This window comes from Lolium perenne, chromosome 2, assembly GCF_019359855.2.
Source record: "Lolium perenne isolate Kyuss_39 chromosome 2, Kyuss_2.0, whole genome shotgun sequence".
NCBI classification, from domain to species: domain Eukaryota; kingdom Viridiplantae; phylum Streptophyta; class Magnoliopsida; order Poales; family Poaceae; genus Lolium; species Lolium perenne.
In genome coordinates this window covers 269,994,301-270,002,883 of record NC_067245.2, presented here as the reverse complement: position 1 = coordinate 270,002,883, position 8,583 = coordinate 269,994,301, and the positions used below count along the sequence as shown (strand labels likewise).

At 44.6% G+C, this 8,583-nt stretch overlaps 1 long non-coding RNA gene across 1 annotated transcript; it reads right to left on the bottom strand.

Annotated features, from left to right (window-relative positions):
* Nucleotides 1–631: 631 nt before the first annotated feature.
* Nucleotides 632–3,130, bottom strand: LOC127335932 (uncharacterized). Its single transcript, XR_007873075.2, has 3 exons — nucleotides 2,531–3,130; nucleotides 2,253–2,387; nucleotides 632–843 (listed from the first exon to the last, which is right to left on the bottom strand). It is a non-coding gene; the product is annotated as an uncharacterized lncRNA (long non-coding RNA).
* Between the last annotated feature and the right edge of the window lie 5,453 nt (nucleotides 3,131–8,583).

Here is an 8,583-nt window from a genome sequence, read left to right as displayed (position 1 = left end):
TGTTTGAAACCCAAAACGAATTCTCTTCATGCTAGACTTCATAAGATCGACAGGGGGTAGCACTACAAGAAATATGTTGACTTACGACACTCCATTTTTGTCATAGAATCGTCATTATTTTTAATATATGACGTTTTTATGATAAAAAATAAATTGTCAAAAACGGAGCGTCAGAAATCAACCAACGTGACCTTCTACTTGTAATCGTCATGACCGTCTATGACGATACTACATCGTCATAACATCAATGACAATCCAATATCGTCACGGCCAATCAGCTCATGCCACATCAGATCCTACGTGGCTAGTCCGACGTGGCAAAATTGGGACGAAATCAAATTGTCGTAACCCAAAATCAGCCCGGTCCACTTTAATGGTCTACATGGGCCAAGCCCATTAATATCGGCCTTTTTTGGTCCACGTACCTTCTAAGCTTTAGCCTTTTTTCAGTCCGTTCAACTCTTGGGTCTCAGCCTTTAACAGTCTTTTTTGGCCCATTTGATTTTTAGGCCTTAGTCTATTACAACCATTTTCTTTCTTGGGTCCCTTTTAGTTATCAGTTACCATTTTCTCTTCTCAGACTCGATTTGGCATTAATTGAATAACAAATAATCAGAACCGAAGAATGCACGAACATTTTTCACAACAGCAATAATTAAGTCTATTACAATATTCACACAGCTTAAATCACATATATACAGCAAAATAAGCCCAGAATGAACACATGCAGGATGCAGAACAATATCAGTCGTTAACATTCTGACGGCCAGACCATGTCCATTCTTGATGTTGCATCATCAGAAGCTCTCCCAGCCTACAGGGGTCCGTTCTTGCATCCAACATCTGCAAGTTAACATTGAGATTAGGTGGGAACAAAATAAAAAGCAACTAAACATGCTAATTTCTAGACCGCCTGTGCACACACATAATAGTACTCCCTCCGGTCTATTTTAATTGACTCGCATTTAGTACAATTTTATAATAAATTTGAGTCAATTAAAAAAGACTAAAGGGAGTAGAACAATTAATAATGAATGTGTTAGTGCAAGATCCTGGAAACAGAATCCCCATATCACGGTAGCTGTACCTAGATAGTAAAAGTTGTGTTTGCACTTGCAATTAAAATAAAAAATAGTATTACTTCATCTAGTAACGCTAGGATATAGTAGATTTACTTTCTTTTTGTGTTTCCTAGAAACCCAAACTATAAAGGTTTATTAAGCTGAGTAGGAATGACAACCGACTAAGTTGAAAAAAATTAGATAGTCCTTTAAGATGTTCCATACATAAAAACCAGAACAATGTCAATGAACCAGCTAGAAAAACCAACAATTCTTCGAATTGGGACAATAGCAGAAATATTAACAAGTTAACCCAGTGCATGATAACAGAGCAACCATGTCGAAGTCAAATCAGTTCACTAATGTGTTTGTCACACGATACACATCCAAGATCGTCGTAACCTCTATGACGATATATAGATGCAGATAATCACAAATCTGATTGACGTGGTATAGCAAGATACAGTCTTAACATGGATCAAGTGATGACCTGACCAATATAGTTACCACCTATGGTCAAAGATTTTGGGAAAAACATAGACCAAGTGGTCATACAGAACCTGCATTGGCCAACATTTTGGCAGACATAAGAAAGCTCAACCAGTTGAGTTGTAAGATACAAATAAGGATCTAATATTTACCTAGAACCATGGTTATTCAGAAGGCATAGATGTAGTAGGTCCAGAAAACTAATCAGGTTGTAGTGTGATACTTGGACTGGAATACTCTAGACAACCGACACAAATCAAATATGGAAACCATGATATAATTACTCTAAGGTTCAAGCCATCCAAAGTGATTGACGCCAAGCAACTAACAATCAATATAATCAGGAATAGAATTAGCTATTTACCTACATGTATACTCAACAGAAAAAATAAAGCAGCATATGACAGGATTGTTTACAATATCTCAGCCGATGACTTTAGAGAGGAATATAGATGTACACAGCACAGTGCAAACTAGCCAGTATATTTCTTTACCGATACACATTTTTGTCATTTTTACGTGCTGTAAGAACAGAGCAAGCCAAACTTTGCTGCAAGAACAGAGCAAGCCAAACTTTGCGGTAAGACTGAGCAGATATTAAATCATTTCCGGACCAAAGGTAAGATAAATCAAGACTTTGACCTCATGATTTTCGAAAGTATCATGTGCGAGTAAAAAGAAGGTTCGGAAGAATTATCTTACCCAAAGGAGCTCAAAGAGGGCGGAGGATGTTATACTGTTATCTGCTTGAACCTCCTCACCTCGGTGAGCAGCCTGTCGTACATGACTTGGTCCAGCAGCACTGCGATTTCACCCATGATTCATGTTGCTCTACTTCTGAAACCCCAACCAAATAACAAGGGAATCCATTAGAAAGAGAGAGCGAAACCAGATGGTAATCAAACCTAAAGAGGGGATGTGGGATTCGATCTGCGCCCAAATTCAGTTGAGTTGATTCGAGGCGAAGGGCCAGGAAGCACCTGCTGGCGGGGCACACGAGATCCGTGGAGGCCGGATCGGCGTCGCCGAGGACGGGGGTGGACGGATCTACGCATAGAGGATGGGGTTGTGGTATTGGCTGCCCACGCAGCTAGTCAGCGTCAGGTGTCGTTCGTCGGTGGCTTTGATTGCACGGCGCCCCTGCTCATAAGCTGCGACCGAGGAGGTGGAGGGGCCGCGCGATGTGAGCGTGCAAGGACCTATCGCCGGAGGAAAGGGAGAGCCTGCCGTTGTCGATGACAAGTTGCATCTAGGGAAAGCAGGTGGGCAATCCCGAAGCCCAGCTTCCGCTCGCCGGCCCTCCGACTCCGCCACCGCTGCTGATGCCATCGCCGCCACCGGGAGGCGCGTTCCCCTCACCGTGGATCTTGCTAGGGTGGAGCAGACGTCGGCGTGGATGTTGATCTCCATCGCAATCGTCGCTGGGTCAGGGGATTCGTGAGACGAGATGGTGGGGAATCGGCTGGGCGCGATGCAGAGAGGAAAGGTGTGCTAGATTGGAGGGAGGTGGTGGTGGCGGCGGATGGGGGGCTTAGGGTTTGGGTCTTGGAGGGAGGGAGGGAGAGGGGAGGCGGGCAAAAAATGGGGATTTGCCTATCTTAATGAAATCCTGCGCGCTCGGAAATGAAAATTTTGATGCGTGTGTACATATCCCGCGATGAGTTCCGAATGTCTGGTTTGAATATGTTAGACCTTGTTTATCAACTTTAATGCTTACTATATGACATAAGAAAACTATTTGCTTTGGTTTTTATTTTTTCTGTTTTTTTTGAATTTTGTTGCCCATTTGAATCTTGTCAAATCCTAGGTTTGACCAAGATAATTTAAACAAGTTTAAAACATGAAAATGAAAAAGGGAAGCATGTATCCTTCTTAGTCACTCTAAAATGAAGTTTTTGGGAGGTTTTTGAAATTTCCATGTTTGAAACCCAAAACCACTTCTCTTCATGCTTGACTTCATAAGACAGAGTTTAGGGATTAGGGGTAGATACATGATTTGTATGGTTTGATATGTCTAGACCTTGTTTATCAACGTTAATGCTTACGATATGACATAAGAAGACTATGTGATTTGGTTTTTCGTTTTTCTGTTTTTATTTTATTTTTCTGCCCATTTGAATCTTGTTGGTCAAATCCTACGTTTGACCAAGATTTAGAAAAGTTTAACACGTGAAAACGAATAAGTAAGCCTGGATCCTTCTTAGTCACTCCAAAATGTACCAATTGATAGATGTGTTAACTTTGCTTCATGGAAAAAATAATGTCATGTAAATGAGTTAACTTGGATTTTCTACGCTTGAATCCATAGGAAACTTTGTTCTAATGCACTATAATAATCAACCGAGTTTTTACACCAACAGGTCTGTCACTTACGTGTGGTGCCCACGCGTGAGGTCCCACACTTCAGTGAGCACAAGTCACGTGCAATAGAGAAGACGCATCAGGATGCGTATTGGAAGTCTCTGGGTCCTTCAGGATCCTTCGGTTGTCCCTCTCACACAAGAAAAAAACAAATCTCTCTCATTCTCGGCCTTGCTCGACTCGCTCGCTCGCACCTCCTGCTCACTGACAAACCCTGCACAATAGTCAACATCGTCACCCGAAAAAAGGGAGACACCATAATGCTCTCCCTTCTTCTGTCCTTCCGAGTGATCCCTCTTCCTCCGAGTTTCACTAGCTAGACGGGCAAACACACATGTGCTGCATAGTAATAATAAAAAGGTAGAAAAATCGATATACGAATCTATAATTAAATAGGTTAAACTAGGGTTTTGCCCAGTACTACAGATCAAGGTTCAAAAACATCCAACTACGGGGTTCGAACAACACGATTCTAATCCAAGAATTTTTTCTACCTCATCCAAATAGCCTCAAACTATAGGGTTAGAATCTATCTAGTGCAGTATGTGTGAAAATGTATGCACTATGTGTGCTATAACTTGTATGTCTTTCAAATTTGAACCAAATTTGAATAAGTTTGAAATATTTGAAAAGGGGCTTTTGGCTTAAACGTTTGAAACCCAAAACGACTTCTCTTCATGCTAGACTTCATAAGATCGAGTTTAGGGTTAGGGGATAGATACATGATTTGTCTGGTTTGAATATGTCTAAACCTTGTTTATCAACTTTCATGCTAACTATATGACATAAGAAGACTATGTGCTTGGGTTTTTCATTTTTCTGTTTTTTTTTAATTTTATGCCCATATATTTGAATTTTGGCCAAATCCTAGGTTTGACAAAGATTTAAACAAGTTTAAAACATGAAAATGAAAAGGGAAGCCTGTATCCTTCTTAATTAGTCGCTCTAATATGAAGTTTTTGGGAGGTTTTTGAAATTTCCATGTTTGAAACCCAAAACCACTTCTCTTCATGCTTGACTTCATAAGAAAGAGTTTAGGGTTAGGGGGTAGATACATGATTTGTATGGTTTGAATATGTCCAAACCTTGTTTATCAACTTGAATATGCTTACTATGACGTACATAAGAAGACTATGTACTTTGGTTTTTCATTTTTCTAATTTTTTTAATTTTCTGCCCATTTGAATCTTGGTCAAATCCTAGGGTTGACCATGATTTAAACAAGTTTATAACATGAAATTAAAAGGTAAGCATGGATCCTTCTTAGTCACTCTAAAATGAAGCTTTTGGGATGTGTTCTTGAAATTTCCATGTTTGAAACCCAAAACGACTTCTCTTCATGCTAGATTTCATAAGATCGACCGAGTTTAGGGTTAGGGGTAGATACATGATTTGTATGGTTTGAATATGTCCAAACCTTGTTAATTTATCAACTTGAATGCTTACTATATGACATAAGAAGACTATATGCTTTGGTTTTTCATTTTTCTGATTTTTTATGAATTTTATGCCCATTTGAATCTTTTGGTCAAATCCTAGGTTTGACAAAGATTTAAACAAGTTTAAAATATGAAAATGAAAAGGTAAGCATGGATCCTTCTTAGTCACTCTAAAATAAAGCTTTTGGGAGGTTCTTGAAATTTCCATGTTTGAAACCCAAAACCACTTCTCTTCATGATTGACTTCATAAGATAGAGTTTAGGGTTAGGGGTAGATATATACATGAGTTGTCTGGTTTGAATATGTCTAGACCTTGTTTATCAACTTTAATGCTTACTTGTTGGGGGGATGACCCCCGGTATGCCAAAGGCATGCCAAACCGGATGGTTTGAGCCATCAAGATACCGGTTTAAAGTTCATTCCGGACAGTGAAGATAAGCCTTTAGGCTAAGTAAATCTTACCGGTATCCCAAAGAGGGGCATACCGGTATGAGCTAAGAAGACACCGGAGTGCCGGTAAGAAGTGCACTGTAGCACGTCGGTAGGACTGGTCAAAGATTCTCTCAGAAGCTAGAGGACAAAGATGAGCTAAGCAAAGTAGCTTTAAACGAAGCCCTGACGCCAAAGAGGAAGGTGACGCCAAAAGCAACCGGAGGACGTCAGCCCCCCTGATTAAAGAAGATACGGCATCACCTATGATTAAAGTAGCTTTGTAAAGTAGTTTGTCTGTTCAAAGATGCCATTAGGGTTTCTTCCTCTGTAAGCCACCCTCTCCCCTATATAAGGAGAGGGGGCACACCCCCATTGCGGGTATGATGTATGTATGTACGAGAGAGATATGCACAAACCTGTAATCTGTTGAGATCAATGAATAGAGAGATCTAGAGCAGAGTTCTTCCTTGTGTCTCTCTTCTTCTACCTCTAGCTTAGGCCAAGTTCTTGAGGAAAGCACCCGGAAGTTCATCCAATCTAATCCAAAAACCCTCCCCCGAATCCTCTAGCGCCCATTCGGCCCCAACTTAAGCCATCCTATGGCATCTGTCTGTTCACCACGACGACAGTTGGCGCCCACCGTGGGGCATGAAGAGGCGCTTGCTGGAGTTCACATTCGGGCGGGCCTCCTCGACGTCGCTGGCGAGCGAACGGTGTCCGCGCTCGTGCAGCGCATCTACGCCATGGACTTCATCAACAACAACGCAGGCTGCTTCGCCAACAGCGGTAAGTTCCCCAAGAACGGCCGCATCATCGAGTTCGGCAGCCACCGCATCTACTTCGGCACCGTCCCTATGCGCCAGTGCCTCTCGCCGGTGCTGGTGGCACCGGATCCGCCAAGGTGGCTATGTGCTGGTTGCGCCGCCGGCACCATGGAGGTCATGATGGCTGGCGCGGTTGGCGCTGGCAAGGAAGCTGTGGAAGAAGGTGCTGGTCGTACGGCATCGACCCGTCCGGCCAAGCCACCGCTGGAGCGCGACGCAGGCGCTGCGGGAGCATCTTCCGCACCACCGGAGACACCACTTCAAGCGGCGATGAACGTGCTGGCGACGCCCATCGCGCAGAACATCGACCCGGCAGTGGCCCAAGCGGAGCTGGAGGCAACGCGCAAGACGCTGCTTTCCGGCGGCGCGGACATCATCCGGGCGCAGCGCGAGCTGAACCTAACCCTACGTGAGTATAACGCTGCCCATGGCTTTGCTTCAGTTAGCGCTCAGGCTGCTAGGGTGCCGGAAAATCGGCTTAAGCCTCGCAATCTAGATCAGGATTTGCGTAAGGAAGTTTTTGCCGGCAAGAGTGCCTCTGTATCTTTGAGCATCGTAGAGAAACCTAAATACAGTAGCCCGGATAAAACCATAAAAGCTGCTAGGGCTGTAGTAGAGCTATGTGAATCGCTTACCGGAGATGCTCTGGCTAAACAACAAGATCGTGTTAGGGAGTTGCTTGACGTGTTAGAAGCACAAAATGCTGAGTTGGCTAAGGCAAACAAAGCAGCTGCGGCATCGAAATCTTTGCGTTCAACGAAGAACACCGGTAGCAAGTCCTAGGGGCAGGCATCGTCCCCCCATCCGGATAGAAGAAGAGAAAAAGAGGGAAATGCACGGCAAATGACTGTGTACGATCCAGTTCTTGCCGGAAAACAACAAGCCGGGCAATATGAGGCCGGAAGAAAAAATCAGAGGGCAGGTCACGGCTATGCCGGAGATGACCATGCCGGAGAAGCTTACGCTGGGAACGCTTATGCCGGTAGAGGTGAAACCGGGCAAAATTATCGAGCGCCCAGAGCAGCTTACGCGAATGAGATGCCACCACCAAGGTACCGGCAGGCAAGAGCCGCGGTACCGGTAAGATATGATGAAGAAGATTCCGGAGTGGAACGAACCGGAGCGTACCGGAGCCCTTTGGGGGAACGTGTGGGGGAAAGATGCCTACCGGAACGGGATGCGAGGCACCGTCTGGACAGGGTACATCTTTCTGAAATGATTGAAGCAGAGGGCCCTCCCGGTCCACAGTGCTTTGGCCCGCGGATCATGGGAGAAGAGCCATCGGTACGCAACTTCCAGTTGCCCCGGGATACAAAAACATACGATGGCTCGACTAAGCCGGAAGACTGGCTGGCTGATTATGTCACAGCTGTGTACGTCGCAGGTGGCGGAGGAAACCGGCGTTGGGCCGTAAGAATCATACCGTCCTTCCTAGTGGGACCGGCAAGAATTTGGCTTAACAATTTGCCAAAGGGAAGCATCAATGGATGGCTGGACTTTGAGGAAGCTTTTGTGAGCAACTTCAGCAGTACTTACAAAAGGCCAAACAGGCCGCAGCAGCTCGCTCTATGCTTGCAGCGCCCTAATGAAACAGACCGGGATTACCTGACCCAGTGGAACTCAACAAGGAATACGTGTGAGGGAGTAATAGAGGCACAAGCGATTGTTTGGTTTAGCCAGGGATGCCGGAGAGGATCACCACTGTGGCAAAGGCTACAAAGGAACATGCCAACCACACTAGCTGAAATGATGCGGGTGGCGGACAACTATGCGTTGGGAGACCCAATGCAACCGCCAGTGCAAGCTGAACCGGCGCAAACAAGCCAACCACGCCAAGAGCAATACCGGGACAACCGGCACAACAAAAGAAGGGAAGAGTTTCCGGATCGGAGATACGGTCCGCAGCAAGTTGCCGCGGTACAAGAACATTCCGGTCCCAGCGGGAGCCAAAGACAGAAAACCGGATCGCAGCCATG